General features: G+C 41.1%; 1 long non-coding RNA gene across 1 annotated transcript in view; it reads right to left on the bottom strand.

Annotated features, from left to right (window-relative positions):
- Positions 1 to 20287, bottom strand: part of LOC132652131 (uncharacterized) — a 77321-nt gene extending 57034 nt beyond the window's left edge. The window contains exon 1 of the long non-coding RNA XR_009589614.1: positions 20029 to 20287. This is a non-coding gene — a long non-coding RNA (uncharacterized LOC132652131). The remainder of the gene's footprint in view (positions 1 to 20028) is intronic.
- Between the last annotated feature and the right edge of the window lie 447 nt (positions 20288 to 20734).

Raw genomic sequence — 20734 nt, 5'->3', positions numbered from 1 at the left:
ATTTTCTTATTTATTTTTATTACTTTAAATTGTTTATATGTGTGCATGCTGGATAGTTTTGTATCAGCTTGACACAAGCTAAAGTCATCTAAGAAGAGAGAACTTCAATTAAAAAGAATTCTTCTATAAGATTGGGCAGCAGGCAAGCCTGTAGGATATTTTTTAATTAGTGATTGATAGAGGATGGCCAACCCCATTGTGGGTGGTGCCACACCAGAGCTGGTGGTACTGGGTGCTAAAAAAATAAAAAATAAAATAAAATAAAAAAAGCAGGCTGAGCAAGTCATGGTGAGCAAGCCAGTAAGCAGCACCCCTCCATGGCCTCGGCATCAGCTCCTGCCTCCAGGTTTCTACACTGGGTGAATTCCTGCCCTCACTGCTTTTGATGATGAACTCTTATATGCAACTTTGGGGGAAATCAACCCTTTCCTCCCCAAGTTGTTTTGGCCATGGTGTTTCATCACAGCAATAGAAATGCTAACTAAGACAGTGTATATTTGCACGTAAATATGTGCACATGAGTTGCAGGTGCCCATGGAGTTCAGAGGTATCCCCTGGAGCTAGATTTACAGATGGTTGTGAGCAGACTGATGTAGAGTCTTGGAACTGAGCTTGGGTCCTCTTGAAGAGCATCAAATGCTCTCAACCATCTTTCCAGCCCCAGAACCATTCTTAAAGCAGATGGATAGTAAGCTCTTAGCCTTTGAATACTCAACACCAAACCATCATTAAGGTTTTCTGAGAATAAGGTTTGTTCTCTACTGAGAACAAACCATTCTATGAAGGGTAAAACAATCAGTCTATAGAAAGTAGATTAATCTAATCCTGATGTCTTGACCTCTTGACCATAATGTTTATTCACACTCAAATCTGCTTTGGTGACAAAATGGTATCTCTATTTTGGGGATAATTAAGGAAAAGATCTTGCTGGGTGATCACTGACTAATATACAGTCCTCTCACCTCACTTAGAAAGCTGGACCAGTTAAAGTGGGTTGGGGATGTGAGAATCTGAAAAACACAGGGAAAACTAGGGGAAGACCCTGCTATCACTAGTGTTCAGGTAGCTGAGATGTTGCTATTGGGGCAACTGCCATTTCCTCAGCATTTTGAGAGCAATCCATTTCCATTCCCCTGAATAATGAGCTTCATATCCTTTTGACTACATACTGTTCCACAAAAGGTCTTAAAAACTTATTTTATTTTGTCTTATCACAATAATCCCTCTTTGGTAGTAAAGCTATGTCCTAAGAAGAAATGAATCAAATCTTTTGAACCAAATTCTGGTTTGGTTCAAATCTTTTGAACCAAATGATTTCATGCATCACCACGAAGGCTTGGGATACAGCCTCAACTCAGTCATGAACCACTGCGTGGCTCAGCCTTTTCCAGCGACAGAGAACTAATAAAGCAAGTGACATGGTGATTGTGTTTGAGAATAGCAGCATGGTGCAAAGCAGGCTGCCGAGGGAGGAGGAGTGCTGGGGAGACGCTGCCTGCTCAGCAAAGCTGCGCCTTTTCCACTGTGACACATAGGTAGACCGAACCTCCAGCCTCTCTTCTGAGTGTGGCACATCACTGAATCCAACAAAGAGAATGTATGTGGCAGAAGTGAGCTCACCATGCACTGTCTCCTCCTTCAGCCTCCTCAGGCACCAACTTCCTTCTTTATTAGACACATACTGAGACCATGAAGACCTGGAAACCACCTGTTGGTGGCAGGGGCTCCATGAAGCTGGGTCCATGAATGACTACGGAACACCTGTAAACAAATACACATCTGAAGATATATCCACAGAAATGTTTCTGTCCATTTAAAGATACCAGAATTTCTAAGTTCATCTCTTAGTAAAGCTGATATCATCCTCTCTACTGCACTTTCTGTGTTTTTCGTTAGAGCAGGGTTTAGTGTTTATGTGCAGATGGCCCTGTTGTATACTCAACTTTTCTCCTTCCTACTCTCTTATAAAGGAAAGTTAGAAACATAGAAAGAAAATAAACATTAAGGACCACCTCACCAGCTAAGGGTGGGTAGTCTTAACACTCCACTACGTTGCCATTCACACTTTACTTTTTCTATAGCAAAAAAAGTCTGTACTTTAGTATTTTTATACAAACAACCATCACTCCAAACCTCCCTGACTTCAAATGGAGCCTAATTTAGTAGTTTTCACTTAGTGGCTTATTTGTGGATTCATTGTTCACTAAGTGCTTGCATGTAAGGCACGGGCTCAGAGTTAGGGATAAAGATGGATATGACATGATTCCTGTTCTCAAGGGATTTATATCGTCAAGGAAGACATGGGTATCTAAGCAGATAATGAAAAAAAATGTTTAATGGACTGACGAGAAAGAAGCTAAAGAAATAAAAGCAGATTTGAAGTAAACATCTGTTTGTATTTACTAGATATCCTAGAAATTTTCCTAATTGTCCCACTGACATAAAGTCATTTGATATTTGTATCAGTCCCATGGGGTGTATACAGCAGCCTAAACCACCTAAAAGAGGTTAAACAGTTTGTCCCCCTTCTCTAAGTACATGTAGAGAGATTGTATGTGTGTGTGTATGTGTGTGTGGTATTTGTTTATATTTGTATGTGCGAATGTGATATGCGTGTGTGTTTCTGTGTGTGTGCTGTGTGTGCGCGCATGTGTCTCTGTGTGTATGTGTAGTGTGTGTATGCATGTGTCTCTGTATGTGTAATGTGTGCATGTGTGTGTATATGTTTCAGAGTTGGAAACCGTAGAAAGTTGGAAGGGAAGGGTGGGAATGAGACAGTGCAGAGGAACACATGGTAAACTACATATGATCTCTGGATCCTCCTCTATTCTCCTGGTTCTTGGGTACTGGAACGTGGATGGAGCATGTGTTTAGATGCTTTGAGGAATGCAGAAGAGAGAACCAGACTTTAAGGTAGGCCTGCTCAGCTTACAGGTTCTGGATAAAGCCAGATGTAAATGAGTGAGGTAAGAGAAGAGAATCTGCTTCTTTTGCAATGGTGACAGCTCAAGGTGCTGTCACATCCAGAGGGGATACAGCGTTTACTGGCTTTGCAAAATTAAGTAAGAAATATGGTGCCCATGGTGTTTTTACTGAAGAATTTGTGGAGGTGTTGGTGCTTGGAATGGGGTGAGGTTTCAGCTCAGAGACATGAACAAGACTCTCAAATCCTCACTCAAGGCAACCTATTGACCTAGTCCTAGTGTTCATTTAGATGGCAGCACATGTCATAGAAACCAAACTTCTGCAACTTTTGTACCACAGGCTCATGTGTTGGCCAAAGCAATTGTGCATTATGGTGGAAAGGCTCTAGGAAGCATGAGCCTCACAACAACATAATTTTTTTTTTCATCGCCAAACTCCACCTCATTTCTTTCCATCATGACTTTCTAGCTCAGTTCCAAGTCCTCCCCGTCAGGACAATTCTCCAACTTGTTCAATTTTCTTCACCATTTCTGAGGTAACTATGGCAGGATTTGTTTTATTTCCACCTCTGGAGTCATTTTTTATCATCATGAGATACTTATTCTCATCTTCTACCTCTGCCATGTGCATGGGTCAATAGCTACATGAGATATGTTAAGTTTGCTTTCTCAGATGACAACCCACCACCTTCCACATGTAATTTCAATTTAGGCTTTTGACTTGGGATGGCTTAGATTGTCCGTGTGAGCCCCAGTGTAACCACAATGGCCCTTAAGAATGGAGGGAGGAGGCACAAGAGGAATGTGATGATGGAAGAGAAGACCAAAAGTGCAACTCAAAAAGGATTCAACCTGCCATTACTGGCTTTGAAGATGGAGGAAGGTGCCATAAGACAGGGGCTGCAGGCCATCTTTAGAGGTAGAGATAAGACAAAGAAATTGATTCCTGCTTATACCCTTTAGAAATGGGATGCAACTCTGTCAACATCTTAGCTTTAACTGAATAGAATTGTGTCAGCTTTTGTTCTCCAGAATTGTGAGACAATAAATTGATGGTCTTTTTTAGACCATTTGGTCCATATGACAGCATCAATAGAAAATGAGTACAATAACATAGACAACTTTCTGTCCTCTAGGGCAAGCATTTCAGAGCACTATAGCTCATGAAAGTCTGCACTCTTCTCATTTTTGTACATAGCCCCAGGGACTCCTGCTTTCACTTCAGCTTGTAAAGACTGTGGGGTACCTGTTTTTGGGAATGCATGTTCCTATAGACAGTCAAAAAGAGGTCCACTGACCTGTGCTGTCATGCCATTCAGTACAGCAGCAGCCTAGAGATAATACATGGCCTTTCTGCATTTGTCAGAGCACAATCCATGGCAACCCACTTCTCTTGACCATCTCATTCTTCTTTCTTTTGAAATGTCTGTTTTTATGGTTTGCCATTTATCACCAATCTTGCCTTGAAATCAAGCCTTGCATCTGCCATGTTTGAAAAAAAAAAAAAAAGGCCAGAACATCCAACAGTCTGTAGATATCTACTGAATGTTATGGTGTAAACAAACTCTGAGAAACCACAATCAGTTAGGAAAGCTCAGTAGGAATCTGGAAAGTCAGCTTGGGCTCCTCACTTAAGCAGCAATGACCTCTATCCTATCCCCTGTTGCATCCAAACTGAAGAGGACTAGAGACTTCAGGCTCATTTCAAGATTTGTTAAACAAACTCCCCTGGTAGAACATCATGTGTTCTGCTCTGCTCCTCCTGGTATAAAGGTCCCACACTGGGATGCTTGTGATGTTAGGGGATGAAGAGGTTTAAAGTGGTCCATAGGCAATGTCCAATATCACTGAAGCAAATCATGGAGTGTAAAGTGATTCTCTTTAGAGTTCTCTTACAGATCCCTTGTTTCCTAGGCCCTCCATTCCAGTAAGTCTATGATATTTTCTAATCTAGGCTAGTATGTCTTATAATAGGGAAGGAAAGTCTCAATTGGGCAACAGGATATTTTTGACAGCTTTATGGATGTATAATTAACATGACACAGATTGAGTGTTATTAAAAGTGGATAAATTAAAGTTTTGACACATCCCTATATCCACAAAAATTACCACCATAAGGCCGTAGTCACCATCCGAATTTCCTTGTGATTTCTTCCCACACCTGTTTTCACCTCATCCCCAGGCAACTGCTTTGTGCCATTATAGATTAAATATCTCTGGCAGGTTTATGAAAATGAGAGAATATAATATCTTTCTTGTCAGGGGCAGGGACATGGCTACAGTAACCTAAACCATTTGTTTTGACTATATCCACACTGGTTTAGAAGTCCACTGCATAACTGTAGTATAATTTCTGTATCCATTAACTTGTAGATATACATTTGGGATTTCCCCCAGCCTTTGATAGTCACAAATAAAGAATGTCGGAACACTTCCATTTAAGTCTTCGTAAGAACATAGGCTTTTATTTTCCTTGGGTGAATGTCTAGGAGTGGTGTGCATTCAACTAAGAAAACCATATGCAGGAATTTCAAAATAATTTTCAAAGTTGGGGTGTCACTTTTTGATTTCTGGAGAGTGTATGAATGCTTGTTCCTATAGTCAGTTTCTTCAAAGTAAGCCACTTTGGTGCCTCATGGCATTTCAGTTCAGTTTTTAATCACCTTTCTTAGTGACCAGTACGAAAAATGGCAGTAAATTTTAGTATACGTTCTCACATGTTTATCATTTTATTAAGGTGTATTTTCAAATACTCTTTTGGAAACACTTGCTGTATTATATTTTAAAGAGACCTTTGTATACATATGTATATCTACATATGCATATTTTAATGAATAATTTAAAGGAATTTTTTGCATTCTGAGTTGTCTTTTCCTTCTCTTAATAATTTTCTAGAGCATAAGCTTTTAATTTTGACAAAATCCAATTTATGAGTTGGGTATATGTTTTGTGTTTATGTGTGTGTGTGTCCAAGCTATGAAATTATTCCTTAACACAAGTCTTAAAATGTTTCTCTTTTCTTTTCTTTTAGAAGTTTTATATGGTTAGATTTTAAACTTCAGATGAGGATCTATTTTGAGTTAGTTTTTGCTTATGTTGTGGGACTAAAGCACTGATTGTTTTGCATTTATATGCAATTGACTCAGCACAAATTATTGACAAATTTGGTTTCTCCACTGAATTACCTTTATTCCTTTGTTAAGAATCCAGTGCCCTCACGAATATGGGTCTAGTTTGCATTCTATTCTCTTCCAGCAATCCGTGTCTGGCATGCTTGCCTCTCACTCTCCAATTATCACAGCCCAGCATTTTGGCATCAGAACATGCTCACCTCCAATGTTGTATTATAGCGGTGTTTCTAGACATCATTTTATTTTTCTGTAAGTTGTGGAACCAGGCTGTCAGTCAGGGACAAGGCATGCTGGAGTTTGTTTAGATCACCTCTGACTCTATAAATCAGTTTGGAGGACTGATTTCCTAACAACATTAGGCCTGTCAAACCAGATAAATCCTCTCCACTTGTTCAGATGGTTGATTACTCACGCCTTCCAATGGAGCCTGTAGTTTTCAGTGCGATTATCATTTACAAATTTGTCCACATTTATCCCTACATAATTAAGATTTTTGATGTTATTATAGATGGAAGTTTTTAGACTTTATGATTATGACTAATGGGTATATAAATGCAACTTATTTAGGATATTGAGCTTAAATCTTGTGTGTGTGTGTTAGTTACTTGTCTATTGTCGTATAATAGACTATGGCCAAATGCAATTTGGAGAGGAAAGGGATTATTTTATCTTATACTTCTGAGTCATGTCTATCACTGATGGAAGTTGGGGCAGGAAACTGGAGGCAGAAACTGGACTGGAGGCCATAGAGGAATGTTGCTTTCTAACTTGTTCCTCCTCATGACTTGCTAAGCTTGCTTTCTCACAGAACCCAGAACAGCCTGTCCAGAAATGGCATTGTCCTTTATGGTTTGGGTCCTCCCATATCAATAATTAATCAAGAAGACGCCTGACAGACTCGTCTACTCAGGTTGAGAGTCCTACTTCTCGAATAATCCATCTTGTGTCGGGTTGACACAAAACTAACCAGAGCATCTTCGTACACTGTTAACTGTAGGTGAGTTTTGAAGATTCTGTCACATTTTCTTTAATGTGCATGTGTGTGGAGATAGAGAGAGAGAGAGAGAGAGAGAGAGAGAGAGAGAGAGAGAGAGAGAAGAGAGAGAGAGAGAGAATGCATGTGTGTTTTCATCTGATTTTGGGGAACAGGGTTTCTCATGAAACCTGAGGCTCACTACTTTTACAAGGAGTGACTTCCAATGATCCTCCTGTCTCCACCTCCCAGCACCAAAGTTAGAGATATCCATCACTGCTCCCAGCTTTTATGTGGGTGCTGGGGACTGAACTCCAGTTCTCATACCCATTCAGTAGGCACTTCACCCACTGAGCAGTGCTTCCAGATCTCAGCATCATGCTGCCTGCCAAAAAGACAGTTCCATTTCTTTCCATCCTAGATGCCCTGCTTCTTGTCACTTATCATCACTAGGTCTCTCCCTTGCATAAAGGTGCAAAGAGCAAACATCCTTTTCCTGTCTCTGTCTTTGATATCAGTGAGAACTATATATGTTTGTAGCTGAGCTGGATGCCATTTTTAAATTTGGGTTATACCTAATTGCATTAAAGAAGTTTTCTTTTTTTTTTTTCCGTAGCTTGGAAGTACACTAGATATATAAACGTTTAGGATTTTTGGTACGCTTCTGATAAATTTAGCCCTTCAAATTTCAAATGAGTTATCTATTTTATCCTTGGTAACATGTTTTAATCTGACAGCTATTATCTATCTTAGTATAGCTGACAGCCTACTTTTGACTAAGGTTAAAAGACATTTTGTTGTTTGTTATTCAGGGTTTTTTTTTTTCTTTTAATTTATTTGCTTCCTTGGGGAAATGGAAGTTATGGTTAAACCATTTACATTTATTGTAATGAGTGATGCAGTTATGTTTTAATTCATTATTTTGCTCATTTTGCATTCATCTTTTCTTTTTCCCACTTGTTTTCTCTGTCTTCTCTCAATAATTTTTCTTAGCACTCTACTTATTTCTTTTGTGAATTATTAGTAATATATTCTTAGTGCTGTTGTTTTAATTTTTGATTGTGATTTATAACACACGCTATTAACTTTTCATGCTCTGCCTCTGTGTGCCATTATTCTATTCTGCAGGTAGTGCAATAACTTTGCAATAGTATACTTGCATATTTCCCCCTCCTACTATTTATGGTTGCCTTCATTTTTACATACATAGAGCTGCTGATATTTTATGAATGTTTATATTTAAAGAATGAATTGATTTTTAGAGAAAGTTATGTAATAAGAAAAGCGTTATTTCTTTTTTTTTCCCCCATGTAACCACCATTCTAACAGTTTTCCTTCTTTGAGGGTAGGTACATTTCCATTTAAAATTATTGTTTTCCTTGAAGGGTCCTCAGTAACCTTTCTTATAGAACAGTCTGTTGGTGCTGAATCCACTTGGGTGTTCTATGTCTGAAAGCATCTATATCTCTTTGGATATCTGGAAGTTATTTTTCGGTTGTTTTGGTTTCTAGGCTTTAGCCCTTTGGTGTTTTAAAGATGCTGCTCTACCGCCCTCTTGCTTGGGTGTTTCCTAAGAGAGTCCTTGCCAACCTTTTCTTGTCCTTCCTCATGGAAAGTGTCTTTTTTGTTTCTCCCTGAAAAATTTTAAGATTTTCTATCATCAGTTTGATTAGGCTATGCTCTGGTCTAGCTTCAACTTAGTTTCTTAGAGTTGGGAGTATAATTTAAATTTTTTGAAAATTTATTTCTTGTGAATTTCATGGACCCCAAGTCCCATTTATCTTCCCATCTCTTCATATATGACCTCTACCCTTGTAACTTCCCCCCCCAAAAGATAGCAAAAACAACCACAAAAAATCAAATGAAACAAAGCAAAACAAAAATATCTTACCATGAAAGCTGTGGTGTGTCATGGTATATCACTCATCTTTTGTTCATACATCTTCACTTATAAAAGTTCATTGCAATGAGTCATCTCTGGCTTCTGCTGCACTATAAACTGGATTCTCATCAGGACTCCTTTAGGATATCCTGTTGCTGCCCTTTGTCATGGAGATCCTGCAGCTTTGGTTCAGCAGGACCAGCCTCTTTATGTGCTCCAGGGGTCCATAGCTAGGGTAGATGTTGGAGTGGGCCAAGTCAAATTCCTGGATCTAGGCCTGGGTGGTAGCCGAGTTGGTCACCCCACCAGCTCTCCTGTGCCCATGTCTCCAGTGTCAGCTCCGCCACCTTGCCCAGTGGAGGGGCAGGACCAGGTCTCTTATCTGCAGCAGCTGTCGAGAGGTGAGACTGACTCTTCCATGCTGACATCACCACATGGTCAGAAGGATGCAGGGCCAGTTCTCCCCAACTCGTGCCCTTGGGGACCTGTCTTCTGCACTCAGCACCAGGGCCAGCTCAACTGAGCTGCCCAGTAAGGTGCACACCCACCTCCCTAACGCTGTACCAGCCAATGAGGGGTAGAGCAGCTCTCCCGCCTTGTAATTATGACTTTATAAAGTAAAATTTGTGATGTTTTTAGCTGCTTTCGATTATTATTATTTTTTAGTTAGCATGTACAGTGAAGAATTTTGTGACATTTTCACAAACATATGTTGGTTTTTTTCTTATTTTTCCTTTAATATTTTTATGTCATTTCTTCTTTCTCTACTCTTCCAAATACTTCAAATACATGCATAGGGCTGTGTTTCATATGCAACATCTAACCTTTCATTCATCCGTTAGCACGTTCTCCTCCATCACTGTGTTCTTCTAATCTACTGGCATGATTTCAGTCATTTACATATCTTCTTTGTCTCCATTTAAATATTAGAAAAAATAGGAAACAGAGCACTTATAACCCTTAGTGTCCTATTTGCTAGTTGTATCATATAAGTCAGTTTTGAATTAATAAATCATTGATTTTTTTCTCTGAATATAGGTAAGTATTTCATGTTTCTTTTTATATTTAATATTTTTTATGAAAGAAGTTGTAAATTTTTCTTTGTCGGGTTGTTATTTTTGTGTTATTGTAAATATTTCTTAACTTTGTTCAGGGTCAAAATTAAGTTACCTGAAAACAAGCTTGGGGTTTACTTTTATGTGTTCTTAAGTTTTACAGGGCAGCAAACCATGCTGGGACAGTTACTCACAGCTCCCATGTCAATCTTCACTGAAGAGAAATTGGCTAAATAACTCACGCATCTTGAGAGTTTTAGATCTATTTAGTAGAATCATGCACTGTATATACATCCTGAATACCAGTCCTCTAACTCTTTGGTATGATTTTTTTCTCCATCCTCAGGGACACACACACACACACACACAATCTTCCTGACTACTTGAAGGGAAACTTCTTTATATCTTTGGAGTACCTTATCTTGTGCCGTATTCACCTCTGGTTGTCTATTCTCTGATTTATAGCTGTCTTGCTCTCTCTGAACTCAACAGTATTTCCTCAGGCCTGCGGAAGTCCTATGGCCTCACCTAAACTGTCCTCTGTCCCTGGCTGAGGATATTGACAGAAGGCTGGAGCAATTGCAGCTCATCTGCACGTTTCTCTTTGGCAGAAATTGCATCCCTACGCTATGGAATGCTCACTCTCGGGTCTTAGTTTTTTGAAGTACGATGGAACACCTAGTCCCTGTTACTGCCTGTGGACTAGTCAGACATGGACAGCTAGTATTTTAATTTAATTAATTGGTTTTATTATACGTACCTTTATAGTTACCTTCTATTTGTGGTAATTAGTATTGATTCTCCATTTTGAATAAGCCATATAATTTTTCTTTTTAGGCAAATCAATGGAAGCTTTATGAATTAAATTGATTAAATGAATTAGTCAATTTTAAGAAAAATATGTAGGAAACAGTAATAAAAGTTAAAAAGATGTGAGAAATAATAAAAAAGCAGTAGGAAAAATCAGAAGTTTGGGGAAACCCTGTCTAAGCCTCAGGTCACAGTGGCCACGGCAATCCATTCACAAAGACATGACTGAAGACTCCTGGCCTGAGATGACTGTCAAGCTCAAATCCATTCATCTTTTGAGTACTGTTAAGGGTCACAAAATTTCTTGGTTTCTCAAGATGCTCAGATTTTATGAAGCCTACCAGGATAAAAGAAGAGGGTAAAGATAGAGGTTAGTGCTAGAGTGCTTGCCTAGCCTGTGTGTGAGGCCCTGTGCTTATTTCAGGGAAGACTGAGGGAGAGAAAAGCAGGACATTTTGTATGAATAGCTTTTAAAACAATATATATGTACTTGTGTGTGTGTGTGTGTGTGTGTGTGTGTGGTGTTTACTTCTCAGAATGTGGAAGGGTTTGTTTGTTTTGCCAGTAGGGTGGTGTGAGGCTTGAGAGAGTGTGTAAAATGATAATCGTAGCAGTGTTGCTTTATTTGATTTTATTCTGTAAGTCTCAGTAAAGGTGGAAAAGGGTGGAGATCACCACCCACTGCTTCCTCTGCAGCTCTGTCTATGTTAAATTAATGCAATATTTCAAGTCGTAGACAGTCCGGTGACTCCCTTCTCCTCAGCGCATAGAAGCAAATCTGAGTTATATTGATGAGGTTGATAATAATTCTATGTAAAGTTTAATTTTGAGCTTCATGCATAGGTTATGTGACACGAGTTAAAAATTTCTACTTCCTAGTCTCTCCTTTCATACATCATTATCAAATAAGCTAAGCTATAGACTGTCTTGGTCATCACTGCTTGGAAGGAGTGAATTAAAGGCCTGGAGGCATGTCAAGTGTTCCGTATTTCTTTGAAGAAAAGAAGGAAAGAAAGAAGAGAGAATAACGGAAAAATGCGGTCCAAGGGGCAGCTGAGCCTTCCAAATAGCATATGAACTGAAGACTCAGAATTCATCTAGACTTGATTACTTCACGCCTGTCACAGACTGCTTGACACGTGGCTATTGAAGCATCAGAGAAGATACACATGGTCCTTGCACTGTCCATCTAATGAGAATGACGATGACGTGCTCACTTATAATCATAACTACTGCAGTAACGAAGGCACACAGGTAGTGGAACCAAACCACTCCTGGCTTGTAAAGTGGGACTTCTCTGGGAAGTGACTGCTGAACCAGCTGAGACCTAAAGGGTGAAGAGACATTAGCTAGGAGATCAATAGGGAGACCCAGAAAAAAAGGCTAACCTCTTTCACAAGGTCCTTTGGATTTACATATTTATTTTTATTCTTGTCTCATTAATTACAACCTTACAACAGTTTTCTCTCCCTCCTCTCATTCAGTTTTTTCCCCCATCACCCCCTCTCCCCTAGAGTCACTCTTCCTCCATTTACCTTCAGAAAAGAACAGGCCTCCCAGGCATAGCAGCCAAACATGTCCTAACAAGTTACATTAAGACCAGGCACAAACCCTTATATCAAGGTTGAAAATGGCAACCTGGTAGGATGAAAAGGTTCCCCCAAACAGGCAGAAGAGTCAGTCTGCACCTAGGCCCCTGCTGCATATGCAACAGTTTGGTCTTCATATGGGTCCCCTAGCAATTGGACTTGGACTTGATTGCCTGCTTTTGGATCACTTTTTCCTAGCTGGGCTGCCTTGTCTGGCCTCAGTGGAAGAGGATGTGCTTAGTCCTGATGTGACTTGATGTGCTGGGGTGGTTTGGTATGGGAGATACTCTTTTTTTTTTTTTTTTTTTTCTGAGAAGGGGAAGAGGGAAAGGGGGGAGGATGGGAGGGTAGGATCAGAAAGAGAGAAGGGAGAGAGCTGCAATCTGCATGCAACGTGAATAAATAAATAAATTTAATTAAAAAAAAAGAGTCAGAGGCAGATTTTTTCCCACTGTTAGGAGTCTCACAAAGGACGCCAAGCCATATAACCATAATATATATGCAGAGTACCTAGGTCAGAGCCATGCAGGTGCTCTGATTGTCGGTTCAATCTCTGTAAGCCTCTAGGAGCCCTGGTTAGTTGATTCTGGGGGCCGTGCCCTGGACTCTCTGACTCCTACAATCTTTCTTCTGCCTTTTCCACAGGATTCCCCAAGCTCCTCCCAATGTCTAACTGTGAGTCTCTGCATCTACTCCTATCAGTTGCTCGATGACGATGATGATGACGATGATGCCAGGCTCTAGTCTATGAGTATAGCAGATTCCATAAAAGTCAAATTGCCTAGTACAGCTTAGGTATTTATAAGTTTTCTCATATTGGAGTAGCCACCATCACTTCGCCACTCCACCAAACAGTGCATCTTTGCTGCCGTGTCGGTTTTGAGCTGACAAGTCACAAGACCCAGAAAGAAGAGATAGGTCTCTATCAAATGGGTTAAAGGAAAAATATTGCTGGAGCATTTTCCCTTTGGAAGGCAAAACTAGTCAGGTTTTGTTTTTTTTTTTTTTCTCAACATCTAGGAGTTGTCACATGACTTTCTGAAGTGGATCTGCTTGTGTCTATCTCACAGAACATGGGTCCTTCTTATGGAGAAGATGCAAAGAAGCATGACAAAGTCAGCTCTGCCTCAGAGGAGCTATAGATTCCTCAGCCAGGTGGGTAGATGCTGCTGCAAGATGCATGCTGTCTTCAGCCCTCTGGTTTTTAACTGAGACATTAGGATCCTGTCTACGGGTCCACGTTAGCTACGTCCCTTCTCCCACTCCTGTCCTGTCCCACACCATCCACACACCCTTGCTAAACATCCACAGCTACTTCAGCTTCCTTTCTGTTCCTCAAATGATCCAGAACCTTCTGCTTGGGCTTTGCTGTGTTCTTCCAAGAACACCATAGAATGAGCCTCCTGTTGCTCTCCCTGCAGGGCCAGTTGCTGCCTCTTCAGAGGGCCTTCCTGAGAACTCATGGACATAGTTATTTCTACTAACTTATTTCTCAGCAATTTGTGCAGAATGCAAGCCTAAAAAGGGCAAGGTGTTACTTATGCTATTCTTCAACTATAGCCCCAGCACTAGCAACATACTTTACATACAGTGGGTATTTGATAAATACCTTTAAATATATGAGCTAAAATCAGACACTATGTTAAGTAGTCGTCAGTAAACCAAGAGTTTAATTGGTTCTAGAATAATATAAGGAAGCTACATGGTTTTCTATATAACATAAAAAGAAAACGTTGAGTTTTTAAGCTTTAGTTTGATGACATTTCTCACCAAAACAACAACAAAAACCTCAAACCACAATCTTGTTTAAATGGGTGATGTACACAGGCTTTTGCAGGTATAAACACTCTCACCGACTCAGCAAACCAACCTCTGAGGCCCCTGAGGATCTGTCTCTTCTGCTTGATAGAAACAAAAACTGTTCTGGTTTGATCTGGAAACCAAGTGTGTTCAGCTTGAATTTCCTTCTAGCCTTGATATTAGCTTATCGTTTTGCCATTTGCTAGGTAACAATTGACAGTACCATTCTTCTGCCAGCCTGCTGGGTAATGATGTCTCATACTTACTCTTCCCAGTGTTGTCAGAACTATGTCCCTAACATAATATGTAAACCCGACTTCTGCCGAAGCCAATAATTACGCAAGTTCGTCAGCCTAGAAGGTCGGCAGATATTACAGAGGAGACAGTTCGGGCTGATGACAAATTACACACGCCGATAGCAGCTTGAACATCTATTATTGCTTAAAACAAAACAAAAGGCCATCAGCTCTCTCTTCCTCCTGGGATCTGTGCTTTGAGTGCTGACAGGAGGAGGATGTTGTCAGAATCACAGGCTTGTTCATCAGGCTCCTGCCCACCTGTACTTGTATGCTTCATCAGGAAGCACAAAAGGACAGAGACTAAGTGAGCAGGTGGAAAAGGGAATAAGAATGAAGGAGCAATTGCTCTGAGGTCTGAGAATGGGTGATAAAGCTGAGCCAGGGAGGATTGTGCAGGCAGAGGAGCTGGGTTTGAATCTGTGTCTTACTACTATCTGGATATAGGCTTAAAGGCAGGTCTTTAAACCTCCCCCCCCCCAACCTCAGTCATCTGCCTATAAAATAAAGACAATAGTTTTGGTTGTGAGCCTAGCCTTTAATGGCTGAGCCATTAAAGTGGGGACTGGAAAGAGTGGAGGAAGGGAAACTGCAGTCAGGATGTTATGTGGGCCTGTTCTTTGATCACCTCCCCCTGAGGGGGAGCAGCCCTGCCAGGCCAGAGGAAGACAATGCTGCCACTCCTCATGAGACCCAATAGACTAGGATCAGAAGGAAGGGGAGGAGGACTTCCCCTATCAGTGGACTAGGGGAGGGGCATGCGTGAAGAAGAGGGAGGGAGTGTGGGATTGGGAGGTGAGGAGGGAGCTACAGTTGGGATACAAAGTGAATAAACTGTAATTAATAAAAATAAAAACATGGGGGAAAAAGAAATGACCAAGAAAGAAAAAAAAAGAATTAAAAAAGTAAAAAAAAAAAAAAAGCACAATGACATTGAATTCACTGCTTGTTGTGAACACAATAAATACACAGCCTTTTAAAATTAAAAATTGCTGTGGCAAATCAACTATTAGTTATATGTCTAAATGCTTTCCTATCATTTCTAGTAGGTTGTTGGAAAATGGTAGAAAGTGCTGGGCATCAAAGGCCTGTGAAATCTTTGAAGTTCAGTGCCCAAATTGTTAGGAAGACAGTTATTATGACAGTGGAGAAAGGTAGGGACCAAAACCCGGGATAAACTTGTGCTTTTACGACTTCTCATGTACACACTACTGGGCAAAGTTCTGCTCAGTTCTGTGCCATTTTCTTCTCGCACAGAAAAGGAGTCCTAAGCAATTTCTGTGGGACTCCTTGCAAGATTACCTGTGAACGATTAATGAATTATGCCGTGGAACTGGTAGGGTTATCTGTGCAAAGAAACCACCAATTGGTCTTCAAAGCAAGAGCTCCTCAAACAGGCTTGTCACCTGAGATACTTTGTAAACGTATCTCATATGCTGCATAAACTGCCTCCCAATGCCAAAGATGGGAGACTTTCCTGGCCTGGTCACTTTCATTCTCAGGAGCTCTGAGTGCTATTGCTGTGGATGCTGCAGGTGCCTCCTCCTCCTCCCCTTTTTCCTCTTCCTCTCCTTTTTCCTCCTCCTCCCCTTTCTCCTCCTCCTCCCCCTTTTCCTCTTCCTCTCCTTTTTCCTCCTCCTCCCCTTTTTTCTCCTCCTCCCCTCTTTCCTCCATCTCCTCCTCTTTGTCTTTCTCCTCCTCCAGAGTTTCTCCATTAGCTCTTGGGATGTAGATCTTCCTGGCTCCAACCTTACAGAGCACACAGGGCCATGCTCTGCAGTAAGGCCACACCATGGGAAAGGGGGCACTCAGTATGTCAGTGAGGTGTACCGGCCCCTTTCCTTTTGATATGCATTCGTGGTAGCTAGCCTGCAGAACACCGTTCACAACAACACCTCACCACAGCTTCAATTTTTCCCTTCCTGTCACGTGCACAGTGATCCTCAAGAAAAAATAATTTTAAAAGATTTTGAATTCTTTACTGAAAAAAAAAAATCACTCCTAAAAGAAAGCTGCTCTGGGGTACCCAGGAGATCATAAAGGGTGTTAGCCAGAGAACGCTAGTTTCTTGGTCCTTCTTAGTCTTTCCTGCTCAGACTCTCCAGGGATAACCTATAGGGGGTTGAAGATTCATTCCTATTGGAGAAAGTTGCACCTGCCCCAAGCAAATGAAGCTGAGCAGTCCTGGTCAACCAGCCTGCACTGCACCAAGCAGAAACTGACTCCTAGTCTTGGTGGTCCCCAGATGTTGAGGCTTTGGCATCCTTTCTCAGCAGGGCTAACATAATCATCTATTTGCTAAAGGCACGCTGTGCAAATGGCTCAGACCGCCTTTGCTTCAGAAGGTCAGGCGGCTATTAAATTTCCACTCCTCAATCAGCCTCATGTCTCTCCCCCGAGGACTGGTGTGGGAGATTTTCTCCCCTCTGTGTGAATTGTGCTGGGCCTATTATTAAATTTTCTGCTGGCGAATGAGGAAATCAAGGAGACGTGAGGCATTTAGAGAGTACATATTCTGCATTCTTTTCAGATGGGGCCTAGGAGACACTGTGCAACTAGATTATTTTAGGGCTTTATTTTTTTCTAATGAGACAATGAGTAACTTCTATGGGATCATCCATATTTGAGAAAATTTGAATGATAATAATTGAAGTAATTAGGAAGATAGTTTCCTTAATGGCAATACCTTCCGAGACACGGGTACACAACAGGGTGTGGAAAAAGGAAGAGTGGAGCCTGAGGTAGAAGGAGAACTCATCCCTGTGAGCTCGCTTGCTTGCTGCGGTGTTTTGCAGGAGCAGATTTTCTCGGGGGCTCTGAGTCACCCACAATCCTCCTTTCTCTTAGGACACAGCAGTACAACCTACGTTTATCTTGTGAATAGTCTTGGGGGGGCAGCACGACATTTTATTTTATATTATTTCTATGCTTCACCCATTGAGCAGATGGATTATTTAGCAATCAAAATTTACTTAAGTTTCTGGATACCCCTCTGAAGATCATTATTATTCCCCAGTTTTACAGAGGGGAAAAAACAAAACCAAACTGGAGTGTGGTGAAGTAACTAACTTGCTCTTGATAGCTTGGGCCTGGCAGAACTAGAACTTAGATGTTAGGGTCTGCATGTTTCAGCATTGTGCCATGAGACCTTGCTCAGACCCTCTCTCCTTCTGACATCCTGCTTATCCTGGGAGGCCTTGCCAGAGGGCCCCCAAGGCCAGAAGTCAATATTTGTAAAAAGGAAATCTCAGATAATTCCCCTTCCTTTAGACCATCCAGAATATGTTCTCATCTGACATTTGTTCCTATTTTCACAGCACCCAGGTTATACTCAGATCTCTATACTTCTTTTGGTATCTTGACCAGTTTTAACCCTCCACTGGACATGCCCATTCTCCAATCCACCCTTCTAACCACCATCTTCTCACTTCAACATCTCTTGCTCAATACACATTGACTAGCCAGTAGGCCACAAGCACCAAATCAGATGTTGGGATAAATGGTGAGCTAGCGACTGCTCCTTGTCTGATTTAGATTACAGCTTAGCACGGGAGGCAGAAATTATTGCAATATCTGCCCTCCTAACACATCGCTCCAAACAATCACATTTATTCACAATTAAGGGCGGGGATTAGAGTGCATCAGCTAGGTGGTCCTGAATTTGTCCACAAGAATCTCAGACCCCTCTGAGCTGAGAGTTTAAGGGTATGCACCATCTCCAAAACCAGCCACCACTTACTGAATGTGTGCTGGGCTTTGTTTGAACCATTTTGCATATAGCAACTTACAAAAACCTTAGTGTAACATAGATGTTATTTTTCAGAACCAGTATTTATAGGCATATCCCACTCTCTATTCTCATATAGATGAAGAGAGAAACATGATAGCAAGCATAGGATTTTGAAGATGAAGCATAAAAACATGGGAAGTACGGGAAGTAATCAGTAATGAACACACAGAGAAGAATGGCTAGGGGCTGCTGAGGCCTTTGTCTTTATTCCCAAGTTTTAAGAAGTCACGGTCTGTTCTTATGCTAGGAAAGTGACATGATTAGATCCATCTTTACAAAAATCATGGTGGCTGCGGCTGAAGAGATGGTTAAAAGCACTTATCTTGCACAGGATTCAAGTTTGAGTCACAGCACCCACAGCAGGCAGAGCAAATAGGTACAACCCAGATCCAGGGCATCTGGCACTCTCTCCTGTCCTGTGCAGGCACTGGCATGCATGGCCACATACCCACATAAAAGCCCCCGGTAAATGCACAGAATTAAAAATAGTAAGACACATCTCTTTGGTGTTGAGAATGAGGAAGGCAGAGATGGTGTGTGTGTGAGTGTGTGTGTGTATGTGTGTGTTTGGGGGGGAGGGGCTGCCAGCTAAGGAACTATTGTTTTCTTCCAGGAGAGGGTTTGACTGAGGGTGGGGGGGTGCCCCTAGAGGTGGGGTAAATAGAGAGATTCGAGGATATTCGTGGGCAACCTGTATTAAATTCCAATCCTATCATATAAAACACATGCAGATTTCTCCAGTAACATAGTCTTTAATTTGTCTCCATTCTTCAGTTACAGGATCTCTCCAGGGGAAAGCTCAGCTGTTGTGTCTTCCAGTCATTGATTGCACGGGGTCCCGGGGTTATTCAGCTGTGTGTAGCTGACCTGCAGGAAGCCGAGCTAACCATCCTGCCAAACTCAGAAGCCCATGACATTGACAGTAGACCTTAAGAAAGCCTAAACTCAGCAAGCTCAGGATTTCTTCAGGTTTGAGTTATGATAGAAAAAAAAAACTGAAAAGACTCTCATAAACTCTATAAGCCCCAAATGAAAAGTTAAAAGGCAACTTTAAAAGATTTTCTATCTACGAAGTAAAGGTCTTATTGTGCTAGCATGCCCATAAACATATAAGGGAAACATAGGCCTACTATGTAATAAGCCACTCAAGAAGGTTTTCAGCTAAATGGAGAAGCTCTAAGGCCTAAACTTCTTCTTCTTCCTTTTTTTTTTTTCTTTGCAAAGATTACAGTATTTCAGTGGCTGCTGAATTAAAAACCTTTAGAAAGAGGAGAAGCCTTCATTACCTTACCACATGTACAAATAATTGTGTTATTGGGGCTCACACAAAAAAATACACACAATGAAGCAAACAATGGAGATGCTTGCCCCCACTATTTTTGGGGCTTGGGGGGGTCACCCTTCTAATTATTACTCTCCAAATTGCCAAAGTGGATATTTGAGGTAAAGCCTTTTCATTCTATTTTGTTTAAATCCAAATCAATGTTTGGATTTAAATAATGGAACAAAATGATCTTAAACCCAATCACAGTGGCTGGCTGGGTATTGCTAGGAGCTAATGGGAGCTGAGAAGGATGTAGGATGTGTCTGCCACCCCCCAACCCCAACACACACATGCACACACACTCAAAAGCATGAGGCATGGGGCCTAGAAAGCATCAAGCTGAGTGTGACTGTGACTCTGTGGAATCCCGGAATGCTGGGACTTCCTACTAGGTCGGCGCCTCCTACTGGATCTCCAAGAATGAGCAATACCTCCTTTGAAGCAATGTACTTACCGGTACAGCTCTTCTGGGAACATGTTCTCATTAGATTGTCACACAGTCCTCTTAGAAGGGAGTGGATGACACTGTAAATTCCACTTCAGGGGTAGAGTGAAATATAAATCCAACTATCCACAGGCCAGAAAGGGCCAGGAAGAGAGAAGGATTAGTAGCAGTCCTTTGGCTCAAATCAACTCCTAGGTGGTTGCTCACGGAGAGGCATTCTCCTCCCTCCCTTCTGAATTCTCTCTCTGTTTCTCACTCAGTTCCCTCCCTTTCTTCTTCTCCTCTCCTTAGTCCATGCTTATGAAATGCTTCTGTGAATAACCCTACTGTGGTCGTCACTGATGAGAGAACCCAGGCAATGAGCCAGATAACCCGAGCCAAAACAAAACACAACTGTTCCTAGAAAAGAGAAGACTAGAATTTCTGAGCCAAATGTTAATAGTGATGAGCCAGAATTCAGATAATTGAGGTAAATATGGTTTGTTTTGTCTGTTTGGCTTAATTAGCTGAAACATTTCCTGATTTCTATTTATATCTGGGTGCTGAAAATCCAACCCACGAGATAGCCCTTCTCTGGAGGATTCATTTCAGTGATCAATGACTTTCTCAATTATAAATTATAAAAAGTGTTCTGAAGGTGAATGACATCATACATTGAATTGCTCTGATGGGGAGCCATCAGAGGAAATCATCAGCTTTTATTTTAAAGTGGACT

This window comes from Meriones unguiculatus, chromosome 2, assembly GCF_030254825.1.
Source record: "Meriones unguiculatus strain TT.TT164.6M chromosome 2, Bangor_MerUng_6.1, whole genome shotgun sequence".
NCBI lineage: Eukaryota > Metazoa > Chordata > Mammalia > Rodentia > Muridae > Meriones > Meriones unguiculatus.
This window is presented reverse-complemented; position numbering and strand designations above follow the sequence as displayed.